The following is a 12,391-nucleotide window of genomic DNA, read 5'->3' as shown; positions in this document are numbered from 1 at the left end:
TGATAATCTTTCCAACTTCCTATCCCAGGCTCAAATCCAGGTTCTCATCTTGGTAACATGAACTCTTTTTTTGTAAAATATGCATTTTCATGCAAGGACTTTCCTCAAAATGAGGTTCACCTGAACACTAGTAACAATTTAGGGTTGACTCAGGAATCTTCATCATATCAGTAACAACAACAAAATCCCCTGGCAATCACCAATTCAATTATCCACAAAAGGGAATTTAAATTACAATTATAATTGGGAACTTTGCAAAGGGAAGGGCTTCTCTGGATCCTGATATTTAGACTATAAATGTCCCATTATTTTATCCAGAACTATGTTGGACATATAACTGCTCTATTAACTGATTCATTTAAAGAGATCTAGGTTCTGCTCTGATTCAGAAAGTAGGATTTAGCTTAGAAGTAGAGAGTAGTTGATAAGAGTCAGGAGTTTAATCAGGTATATATTTTGGTGCTTATGACACCCAGAAAATTCACCTAGAGAGGTTCAGATTCTTTCCTGACATGAAGAAATAGGAGACAGTGAGAAGATAGAAACAATAACTCAAATGACCATCTGTTTGGAAACTCAATTTGTAATAAAAGAAAATCCAAAAGACGGTTTTAAAAGTTCAATATAAAACTCAAAGGAGGGGCTGAAGAGATGGCTCAGTGGTTAAGAACACTGGCTGCTCTTGCAGAGACCTGGATTCAGTTCCCAGTACTCACATGTTAGCTAACTGCCTGTAACTCCAGTTCCAGGGCATCTGATGCCCTCTTCTGGCCTCTATGGGTACTGTACAACACAAGGTCACTTGCATGCAGACAGAAAATGCATACATATAAAAGATAAAGATAAACAAATAAATTTTTTTAAACTCAAGGAAAGAGAAAAACCACTAAACCACTATCATTTAATTTATGAAAGTTTATTTAAAAAAAACAACAGAAAACCTGGTTTTAGAAGAATTAAGAATTTGGTAAAGACGATGAGAAACAAACATTACTTTTTTTTTTTTCCTTTTTGAGACAGGGTCTCCTAGTAGCCCCAGCTGGTCTGGAACTCACTATGTAGACCAGGCTGGCCTTGAATTCACAGAGATCCACCTGCCTCTACCTCCCAAGTGCTGGATTAAAGGGTGCACCACCACACCTGGCTTGCCTTACTTTTTGAATACAAGTAATTTCTCCAAGAAATACTGTCTTTCCTAATATTATGTAATTAGAACAAAAAGAAAAATAGCATCCTTAGAATTTAAAGGTGCTAAAGCTTAAAGGGATATAAAGTATTTTAATTTGTTCTACCCTATCATTTCTCCATATGAAGACACAAGTTCTTTTTTTAAAAAAAATTTTATTTATTTTTATTTTATGTGTATGTATGTATTGCCTGCATGTAGGTAAGTGCACCCGTGTCATGCAATGCCCATGGAGGACAGAAGAGGCTGTCAGATTCCCTGGAACTGGAGTTATGGACAGTTGTTAGCTGCCATGTGGGTGCTGGGATTTGAACACGGGTCTTCTGCAAGAACAACCAGTGTTCTTAACCGCTGAGCCATCTCTCTAGCCCCATGAAGACACAAGTTCTAAGACAGAAAATATAACTTGTCTATATCCCTCAATTTATCTTAAAAATTTCCACATGATCGAGATACACTGAATGTATAGACTAGATCACATGTGTCACTACCACAAAGCTCTAAAATATGAATTATATATTTATTACTATTATTATTATATTTTGCTCAGACAGCCAAGAGAAAGGCATCACTAAAACTCAGTAACCTGCAAAACCCAGTGGAGATCATCACAGCAATATTTTATTTTCATTTTTATTTTATTCCTGGAACTCACTATGTAGACCAGGCTGGTCTTGAACTCAGAGATCCTCCTGCCTCTGCCTCCCGAGTGTTGGGACTAAAGGCATGCACTGCCACACCTGGCATAAATAACATTTTTTAAAAATCCTTTAAAAGTTTAAAATTTTAGAAGCTACTTTGAAAAAAAGAGTCACTTAATAGTTTAAGTTTCAATTTCTTGATTTTTAAAGTATGCATTCAGGGTTAAACACTGATGAAACAGTTTTGGAAAAAAACTTATTTTTATAAGAATTTAAAGCAATTTGGGGCTGGAGAGATGGCTCAGTGGTTAAGAGCACTGACTGCTCTTGCAGAAGACCCAGATTTGATTCCCAGAACCCACATGGCAGCTACAAACTGTCCTTAACTCCAGTTCCAGGGGAATCTGAAGCCCTCTTCTCACCTCCGAGACATTGCATGACACGGGTGCGCTCACATACATGCAGGCAACACACTCATACACATAAAATAAAAATAATAAATAAAATTAAAAAAAGAATTTAAAGCAATTTATAGTATTTTTAATACTATACTACTGCTTTCATGATAATTTACTAGATAGTAAACTTTAAGCCTCTTTTTTTTTTGTGTGCCACTCATACGCTGGAATGGTTCACTTAAATGTTTGCTGTATTTTAAATTCAGGCTTGAAGTAGGATTCTTGTTTTTCTAGGGCTCACAAAGACTAGGCTCACAGCTTAGTTCTACAGTACCTATTTAGCTGGATTTAAAGCCTACATCCAGTACTTTATTGTCAAATAAAAAGCTATCTACATGGCGTAGTAACTTATGTAGCTCTCCAGCATTTGACAAATATTTTGTGCTCATTTTAGATTTTTATTGTCAAACAATGGTCTTATACCCTTGTAAAGGGCTGCAAAGTGTTATTTAACATCTAAAAGGTAGTATGAGCACTACAACCCTTGGGGTCTTTGTCTGCAACTGAGAAGCACAAAGCTAGCTATTACAATTTTTCCAGAATACCATTTCCCTAGCCTCTCCCTCAAGGGTGGAAAAGCGTTTTGGAGTTCCATCTATAAAAATACTTAGGGGGTCTGGGCTGGAAAGATGGCTCAGTGGTTAAGAGCACTGGCTGCTTTTGCAGAGCACCCGGGTTCAGTTCCCAGCACCCACATGGCAGCTGACATGACACCCTCTTCTAATTTCCGCAGGTACTGCATGACAAGGGAGCACTTACATGCAGTCAATGCACTCACACACATAAAATAGAAATGATAACGTATTTTTAAAAATCTTGGGTGGGGCGTGTAGGTCAGTTGGTAGAGTATTTGCCTAGTATGCATTCCCCAGCCATAAACACCAGGTTCAATCCCCAGCTCTGACTGAATAAGGTATGGTGGTGTGCATGCCCAGCACTCAGGTGAATCAGAAGTTCAAGGTCATTCTTGGACATAGTGAGTTCCAGATCAGCCTGTGCTACAAGAAACTATCATAAACAAACACCATACAAAACCTTAGGAATCTGTGGTGGGGGTGGTGTTCTAAAATGGCGGCTCTAAAATAACGTGTAGAAGAGGCTTCAAAAGTCAATCCCTTCTAGGTTTAGAGGGAAATGGCTCTTCTAAACAGCCACTCTCCCATTGCTGTTTGCCATATTTCTGACACATCTGGGCTGTTTCACCTTCTTATCTCTATACATCTAAGTGTCAGCCCACATGGCACACACCTAAGGTCTGTGCTGGATAGCTTTAGTTGTCAATTGACACACTTGGGTAGAGGGAGCCTCAACTGAGGAATTGTCTCTATTGGATTGGCCTGTGGCCATGTCTGTGGGGCATTTTGATTGTTGAGCAATGTGGGAGGGCCCATCCCACTGTGGGCTGTGCCACCCTGGGCAGGTAGACCCCTACTGTATAAGAAAGCAGGCTGAGCTTGGGCCAGAGGAGCAAGATAGTAAGCAGTGTACCTCCATGGTCTGTGCTCCAGGTTCCTGTCCTGAGTTCCTGCCTTGGCTTCCCTTGATGATGGACTATACTGTAAACCAAATTAACCCTTTTATCCCTAAGTTGGTTTTAGTGTTTTTATCACAGCAAGTGAAAGCACATTAGAACAAGGTCTTATTCAAAGCCAAATCATCCCATGACTTACTTCTTCAACCTCCTCCATCAAAATGAGCCCTTTCCCACTCCTCCCCAGAGCATTCAAAGTATTTTGTCATAGTCTGTGCAGAAACTGGGTAACAACTTTTTATTTTCTTTACTATGCAGTTACTTAGTAGGACCACTGACTTGTAACACTGCATTCTTTACTTACCTGAGAATAAACTAGGACAGACTATCTAGAGAAAACTTCAGCTCTCCATGGGTTGATCAAACTGACCAGATAATGAATACTGTGACATGCATTTGAAATGTATTTAGACTAAAAGTCATTTCTTTATAAAGTGTGAGGGTTTAAATAGAACGGTTTTAAAAAACCTATATTTACTACCATGTTCTGTGACCAGATACAAATACTACAAAAAATATTACCTTGAAAAAAAAATAGGGGCTAGGGAGATGGCTCAATGGGTCAAGTGCTTTCTGTTGCAAGTATGAGACTGGAGTTCAGGCCCTCAGTACCCATATGAAAGTCAGGCACACATCTGTAACTGTAGCACTCTGGTGGGAAAGCATGTGGGACAGGCAGATCTGTGGAGCTCACTGATCAGCTATTCTAGCCCAATCATCTCCAGGTTAAGAGACCTTGTCTCAAAAAATAAGATGGAGAGTGATAGAGGATGACACCTGATATTGATCTCTCACCTCCACATGCATACACACACAAACATGGATACATGTATATACCACACATATGCATGCACATACACACAGTAAATATTAATTTGGATATTAGAGAAAGGATATAACAATATATAAGGCAGAGGCCTAGTTCCTTCTCTAAGAACTTTCTAGTTTAAAATTTAGGTATTATTCTGTGTGTACATGTGTGATTGGTCACTCCACTCTGTGGAGTCACTTCTCTCCTTTCACATTTACACGGGTTCTAGGGATGACCTCTACGTTCCTTTCAAGCTCTGAGTTCTTACTGTATTTTTTATTGCATAGCTACAGTGAATTGATATTAGCTGACCACCAATTTGAATAAGTGTCTCTTCTATGAAAATAGACCTTGTAAACAAGCCAAGCCCCAAGTTAAGTAGCATTGCCAAATACATTTTTTAAATTATCTTTATTTTATGTGTATGAGTGTATTGCCTGCATGTATGTAAGTGTACCTGTGTCATGCAATGCTTGTAGAGGTCAGAAAAGAGTATCAGATCCCCCTAGAACTGGAGTTACATATAGTTGTTTGTTACCATGTAGGTGGCTAGGAACCAAACCTGGGTCCTCTGTAAGAATAGTCAGTGCTCTTAATGGCTGAGCCATCTCTCCAGCCCCGCAAATATATTTTTAATGTAAATATCCCAAACTGAGTATGGCAGCTCATAAGAGGGTTTGTTATTTCAGAAGAGAACTTGAACTTGAGACTTTTCCCTCCTTTATACCAGTTTCATGTGTTTGTCAAAATTCAAAATGGGCTTTTAAATAAACATTTTTGATGCCCAAAAGGTATTGAAGCAATTTATTCTTGTCACTATGCACAGGAAGTGAGTACAGTGAGCCTGCAAAAGTCTTCCCGTTATTGAAACACTTTTTTCTCTCTTTGTTCTTTTTGTCAGGACTTTTATGTTGAGCAGTTACTGAGGGTGCAATGTATTCTGAAGTCCAGCCAAAGTTTTTTTTTTAGAATAATACTCAAAACAAAGCAAATATTGGCTTAGTTATGACACTTGTTGTTCTAAAATGTTAATAGCCTATTGTTTGCTGTGGTTGTCTCAACAAGATAATACATTGAAAATCAGCATTTCCTGATAGGAAGTGAATTCCCACTGTGTGTCACAGGACTCTAGGCAAACACCGGGCTCCAAAAGAGAGTCAGCAATTCCTTCTGGGAATGCACCAGACCAGAGTAATTAGTGTGTCTCTGTCTCTGTCCCTGGCCCTCTTTCTCTCCCTTCATCCTATCCCTCCTCCCTTTTTAAAAGGGATTTCTCCTTGGGCTCAAACCATAATCTATTTTGTCCCGTTTGTTATCACTGGATTTCCTAAAATGGCTTCAAATGTTTCAGCAAACTTTGTTCAACATCCTGTAGGCAGCAACATCCTGTATATTCCTAACTATGGAGAACTTCCTTAGTTGTAAATGCCACAATAGATAGAGTAATTGACAAAGAAGCAATCAGGATATGTTGTCAAGACATAGTGTAATCATTTTCAAGCTTTAGTTTCATGTAGGCGATTGTTTAAAAGATATTACATATGAAGCACAATAATCACAACAAACTTTCATAAATACATTTTAGTAGGTTAAACTGAGGCTTAATTTATTAGTCCAAGTTCTATAATGCTGTTTATTTCATTTAGAATTTGATTAATAAAAAACCATCACTAGCAGATCCACACACTGAAATGTGCCTTGGTGGTAACTGATACTGCCCTAACATTAGTTCTCCTTTTTAAACATTAAAAAAAATACTTTGTTTTAATCTGTTTTTACAAACTCAAATTTTAAAAGGTTTCTTTACTAAGTTGCACTGGCCAGATGATAATTGAAAACTCCAACAACAAAAGAAATAGGAGTCAGCATGGTGCCACAGTCCTGTAATCCCAGCATTTGGGAGGCTGAAACAGGGAGATTATGAGTTTAAGGCCAGTCCAGTCTACACAGTGAGACCCTGATTAAAAGAAGAAGAAGAAAGGACAGTTGACATTTGTCAGGAGACTCCCGTGAAGCCCTCTCAGTTGCCTAGGCACTCTCACCACCTAACCCAGTGCTTCCTTTCTAGGATAGCAATGCATTTTGGTAAATAGAGCCAAATGTCAAACCATTTACAGCACAATTAACATAGGATACCAGTAGTTATTTAGCATTACTTGAATAATATCTAAAATTCACAAGGTACACCTTATTTAAGGTAGACCAAGCCTTCTGCCAAGAAGCTAGTAAAAACAGCACCCAAATACAGACCCTACTTTTCAGGCCTTCTGAGAAATGTCTTTTATCACTCAGCAATGAATACAGATAAAGTTCTTATAACATTCTGCTTTTGGGAAAGCTATCATTCAACTGCATTAGGAGATTAAAACTATGAAACAAGCAATGCTAAATATACTACGTGTGATGTAACAAAAATTCCAGCTTTGGTTACTTTTTTAAGTTTGCTATTCAACTTTATAACTTTGATAGTGGGATAACCATGTACAGTTCACCTCTAAGGCTGCTTCAGCACTAAAGTCAGAAAAGTGGTCCTGTCAAATAATGCCAATTTCAGCATTCAAGGAGATAAGGGTAAGGATGAAAGGGCTACAATGTGAAAAAACAAAAAAACAAAAAACCTGGAGCCAAATTAAAAAAATTTAATTACATTAAAAAAATTTAGTTTTATGTGTGTTTTTGCATGCACCTCTATAATGCAATGCCCACAGATGCCAGAAGAGGAAGTCAGATCTCCTGGAACTGGAGTTACGGATAGTTGTTAGGTGCCATGTGGGTGCTGGGAACTGAACCTGGGTCCTCTGCTGGAGCAGCCAGTGCTTGTAACTGCTGAGCCATCTCTCCAGACCCCAATTTTTAACTACATTTATTTGTGTGAGAGTGTAAATGTGTGATTTTGTGTGGGTGCCATAGTGCACCTGCAGAGGTCAGATGACAACTTACAGGAATTGGTTCTCTCTTCCGCCATGTGGATCCTGGGGATCATAATTAGTTCAGGCTTGGCAGCACCTCCCTTTACCCTTAGAGATACCTTGCTGGTCCCTGAAGTAAAATTTAAAAACCCTAGAATTAACTCTGAATAGTTGGACTCACTGAAAATTATAAGGACCTACTTTAAAAGCAAATATCACCACACAATCTTTTTCCTCAAGTATTAAAGCTTGATCAAAAGATTTGGTTTTACTTCTGGAATGGGTTTTATATTCTTGAAAAAGTTTTTTTTGTTTTGTTTTGTTTTTGTTTTTTTCCTACAAAAGGTAAGATTCTGTATGTGGTTGTTTGAATGAGAGTGTCCCCCACAGGCTTCATGTATTTGGACATTTTGTCCCCAGTTGGTGGCGCTGTTTTGGGAGGTCTTAGAAGGTGTGGGCATGCTGGTGAATGCAAGTCACTGGGGATGGGCTTAGAGAGTTCTTAAGCTTTCTAGATCTTGAGTAGCTCTCTTGCTTCCTGTGCCTGCTTGAAGATGTGAGCACTTAGCTTCTGCTCCGACTCCAGCCACCTCTGCCGCCATGCCTCCCCACCAAGACGGACTCTTGCCCCTCTGGAACCGTAAGCTAAATAAACTCTTCTTTTTATAAGTTCCCTTGGTCATGGTCTTTCTCTCTCCTTCCTTCCTTCCTTCCTTCCTTCCTTCCTTCCTTCCTTCCTTCCTTCCTTACTGGTGAGCCATCTCTCTATTTCATATTTGACAATATTTTTTTTTTCTTTTTTTGAGACAGGGTCTCCCTGTAGCCCTAGCCGGCCTTGAATTTACAGAAATCAGCCTGCCTCTGCCTCTCGAGTACTGGGATTAAAGGCATGTGCCACCACGCTGGGCAGGGTCACAGTGTTGCTATCATAGCAACAGAAAAGTAACTAATACAATAATTGATTTCTGTTCTAATTTGCCTTCAATTGCTGTGACAAAACACTCTGACCAATACCAACTTGTGGAGGAAAGGGTTTATTTAGCTTACATCTCCTGGATCACAGTTCATCAGGGAGTCCAAAGTAAGAACTCAGGGCAGGAACCTGGAGGCATCAATAGAAGAATATGGGAAGCAATTTGGAGCTAATCCAGATGCCCATCTAAACAAGAATGATCAATGGATAGGTTATCTGTCCACACCCTAAAGAAGTCTGCAGTACTACACCATCTCTTAAAAAGTATGAGGTAAACATATAAAGGTACGTGTGGCTTAATTTTATATGGGTTTTGGAAAATTACCCACATACACAAGTATATAACAGGTATATACAGGCATACAGTATATACAGGTATATACACTCATATGAGGTGACATTTTCTGGAAAAATAGAGAAATTCCCCTTTAGGAAGTAAGGCTGAGGGGACTAGGGTGGGAAAGAGACATTTGGTCATATATTCTTTTTCATTTCTTTATCTTTTTACTGTGTGCATTTTTAAAAAGTACATTATATTACTGGGCATGGTGGTCCAGACTGTTAATCCCAGCACTCAGAAGGCAGAGGCAGGCAGATCTCTGTGAGTTTGAGCCTAGCCTAGTCTACAGAGAGAGTTCCAGGCCAGCCAGGGCTGCATAGAGGGGCCCTGTTTCAAAAAAAGAAAAACAACATTGTATCTCTCTAGAAAAGACTTTCAACCCTTTTCATGTGATAGTATTTATACTAGTTTTCATGAATAAGGTACAACATGAATAAAGAAAAATTTGTATAGTACACTGAAGCAGATAGGGAGGGACTGGGTGTCAGGTGTGTAGGGTTTGGTAAAAATATTAACTCTAGTTTCTTAAGTTATGTAATTATTATAATAAAAATAAGAGTACTGCCGGGTGTGGTGGTGCATGCCTTTAATCCTAGAACTTGGGAGGCAGAGGCAGGCGGATCTCTGTGAGTTCAAGGCCAGCCTGGTCTACATAGTGAGTTCTAGGACAGCTGGGGCTACAGGGAGACCCTGTCTCAAAAAGACAAAAAAAAAAAAAAAAAAAAAAGAGTACTAAGAGATACTGATTTTTAAATAAAAGCTCCAAATAAAAATGAATTTTAAAATAAACTAATTTTACATTTAGCAACAAACTGTCAAGTTTTGCGCTGGTGTGACTATAAATGCGTAAGTCTAATTCTGTTCTCTTAGAAGTTAAAGGATAGCACAGGTCATCTTGTTCGGTAGACTGAAATCAGCATTTTTCAAAATGAAACAGAAGAAAGTAGACTGTTTTCTGTGTTGTCTGAAAATTATTTCTAAGTTTAAGTGATACATATATGGGTTGGGTCTTGATGTAATATATATATACGTTTCAAAGCCACTTCCCTAAGTCTATACAGCTAATAACTTATTTGAATATAGGTGATGTTCAAGGAAAGCAAATGACTATACTACTCAGACAGACTGGTCTCATTTCAACTTGGAAATCCATTTTCTTCATGAGGAGATGATATATAGCCAGATCTATACTTCAGATATTAAAAACAAGTTTCTGAAATTCCTGACAGATAAGACTTATTTAAAGTAAAGCTTTACTTTTAATGTCATTTATAAGAATGAATCTGGGTTAAGATCTAGACAATTTTTTTCTCAATTCCAGTACATTCTCTATTTAAGGTTTCTGGGTAAGCAGGTGTCTTTATAAACTGATATAGGGTATTTTAATCTGGAAAATATCTTAGGGGGCTAACCCAAATTCCTAAATGTATAAGGTGAAGAAAGTATTGTCCAGAGTAAAGCAGTCTCTTGATTCCCAGGTTAGTGTTTTTTTCTTCTGTGATATGAGGCTTTTACTTTATTCTTACCTCCTTTTCATGTTAGAAGATAGCTAAATTACAAACAAGTTACAAAGAGGAAGCTGAAGCAAGGAGAGGCCAGGATGTTTAAGACCAAAGAGATGACATAATGTCAAACCTGCAAGTGTTACAGAAATCTGCCATTTTCAACATTCAATTATGATCACCAAGGCTGGCTGTTAAACCCACTTGCACTGAATGAATGTCTATCTCCAAAAGAGTACACAATGAACAAATGGCAAAGGGAACAGTCAGTCAGTATAGACATAAATCACAGCCTCTCTCAACATGCCCACTTTGGTCAGTGCATAATTAAGCACTTTATAGGCATTTAAAACCCAGCTACAAACAGAATCCTGATATATGGGGGTGGTGCTTGCAAAAAGAATTGCTCAACAGGGATCTCACTGAACAATAATTCTCCTATAGTTCAACTTACCATTCACATCACAAATTCTAGAGAGAACACAGAAGCATGGAACCGAAGGAACTGCCCAGGCATGGAACAGAACTTTGGGCTGCAGCCTGCCGCAACTCTTCTGACAAATACCCAACAGCAAAAGGACAAAGCATCATTATGACAGAAATAAAGGCTCTTTAGATGCTTTTTTTTTTTTTAGTTCAATGAACCAACTCTTACACACAAAGATCATGCCACGATGTCTCGAAATGCAGTACTGCCCGATTATGCCATAAAAACATCTAATAAATTCAGTACAAAACACTATTTCAAACACTTTGTTAAAAAATTAGCATACTTGCAAAAATATTAGTGGTTTTTTTTTCCTTTAAACAGTCAATGTCATCACAAGACAGTTAAAAATAAGAACATTTAAATAAATACTGTAAGAAAATAAAAAAGCAGACAAATAAACAAAATTAACCCTCTACCTTATCTGTTTCCCTCTAAGCTGGTAGCTATCAGTATTACAATGCACAATTCTTTACTTACAAAAATATTGAAGATTCTGTACATTTCTTAAGCTGGTTTTCATGTGGCAATTCTGATGCAATGGTGGCCTAAAAATGAACTTTGTTTTAAACAGCAAGATATCCACACGGTGTGGTTAGAGCAAGGGTGGAGCCCACTCTGGGGGAAACAACACACCCAGACAGATTTCAGTGAGAGCAAACTGCACATTAATATTGCTGCAACATTTTCCAGGGCCTCAGAGTCAAAATTCATTGGTTGGTTCTCAAAGCAACAGGGGAAAAGTTCATGTTTGCAGATCAGCTTTCCTGCCTTAGAGAAAGCTACAGTTCATTTCTTTTTTAAAAGAAAGAGAGAATCGTTGGATAGATCATGCAGCTCAACCACATACTGTTAGTGGAAGTGGACTACTATTGAGGAAGTCTAACATGTCAACTTCTAAGTTTAGCAGCAGCAACTTTTACATATCTCAAGGTGTCAGAAACATTATTTATTCTAGATTACTTTGCCTTATTTCAAGGGATGTGAACATGAACATAGACTACATGCTTTTTCTCCTTACCAATGCTCCATTTCTCTTAACAACACAGAAACAATAAAAGCATTGTATTATTAATTAGTAAGAGCTGCCTTCAAAAACAAGGCATGTCAGGCTGAGTAGATGATTCAGTGGGTAGAGGCACTTGCTGCCAAGCCAGTCAATCTGAGTTTGGTCCCCTGAACACAAATGGTGGAAGGAGATAACTGACTCCCTTAAGTTGTTCTCTCACTTCCACATGTGTGTGCTATTGCATACACAAATGCACACACGTGTAAACATACACATACACAATGAATGTAAAAGAAAAACAAAGGATGCGATATATGGACTTACTTTGGTAGGACATTAAAATACATGCATAAAAGGGAAAATAATTTTGATGATGATCACTAATATGCATATTGTACTTCAAAAAAATTTATAATCCACTTTAATATTTCATAAGAATTTTAGTTTTAAAAAAATTTTCTTTTTTCCCAAATAAAATATTTTAGAGGATATATATATATGTACTATATAAAAATATGAGCTTAAAATAATTTATCAGCATTAA

At 38.0% G+C, this 12,391-nt stretch overlaps 1 protein-coding gene and 1 non-coding gene across 7 annotated transcripts in view; both read right to left on the bottom strand.

The window, feature by feature from the left end:
* The window catches only part of Add3 (adducin 3), a 136,975-nt gene that overhangs the window by 52,671 nt on the left and 71,913 nt on the right, over positions 1–12,391 (bottom strand). The window contains exon 1 of one of the 6 annotated variants that reach the window (XM_008841758.3): positions 11,319–11,474. The exons of 4 other annotated variants lie outside the window; for them this stretch is intronic. The gene's annotated coding sequence lies outside the window, so the exon portion shown is untranslated. Of the gene's footprint in view, positions 1–10,805; positions 10,883–11,318; positions 11,475–12,391 lie in introns of those variants that run through there. One more of the 6 variants, XM_029567652.1, reaches the window with a different exon arrangement.
* On the bottom strand, positions 1,729–1,803 carry LOC115071841. The gene has a single exon (XR_003850907.1). It is a non-coding gene; the product is annotated as a small nucleolar RNA SNORD53/SNORD92 (small nucleolar RNA).

The sequence above is a fragment of the Nannospalax galili genome, unplaced genomic scaffold (assembly GCF_000622305.1).
Source record: "Nannospalax galili isolate Female #2095 unplaced genomic scaffold, S.galili_v1.0 scaffold601, whole genome shotgun sequence".
Lineage (NCBI taxonomy): Eukaryota > Metazoa > Chordata > Mammalia > Rodentia > Spalacidae > Nannospalax > Nannospalax galili.
Note: the sequence above shows the minus strand (reverse complement) of the source record. Positions and strands in the feature narration are given on the sequence as shown.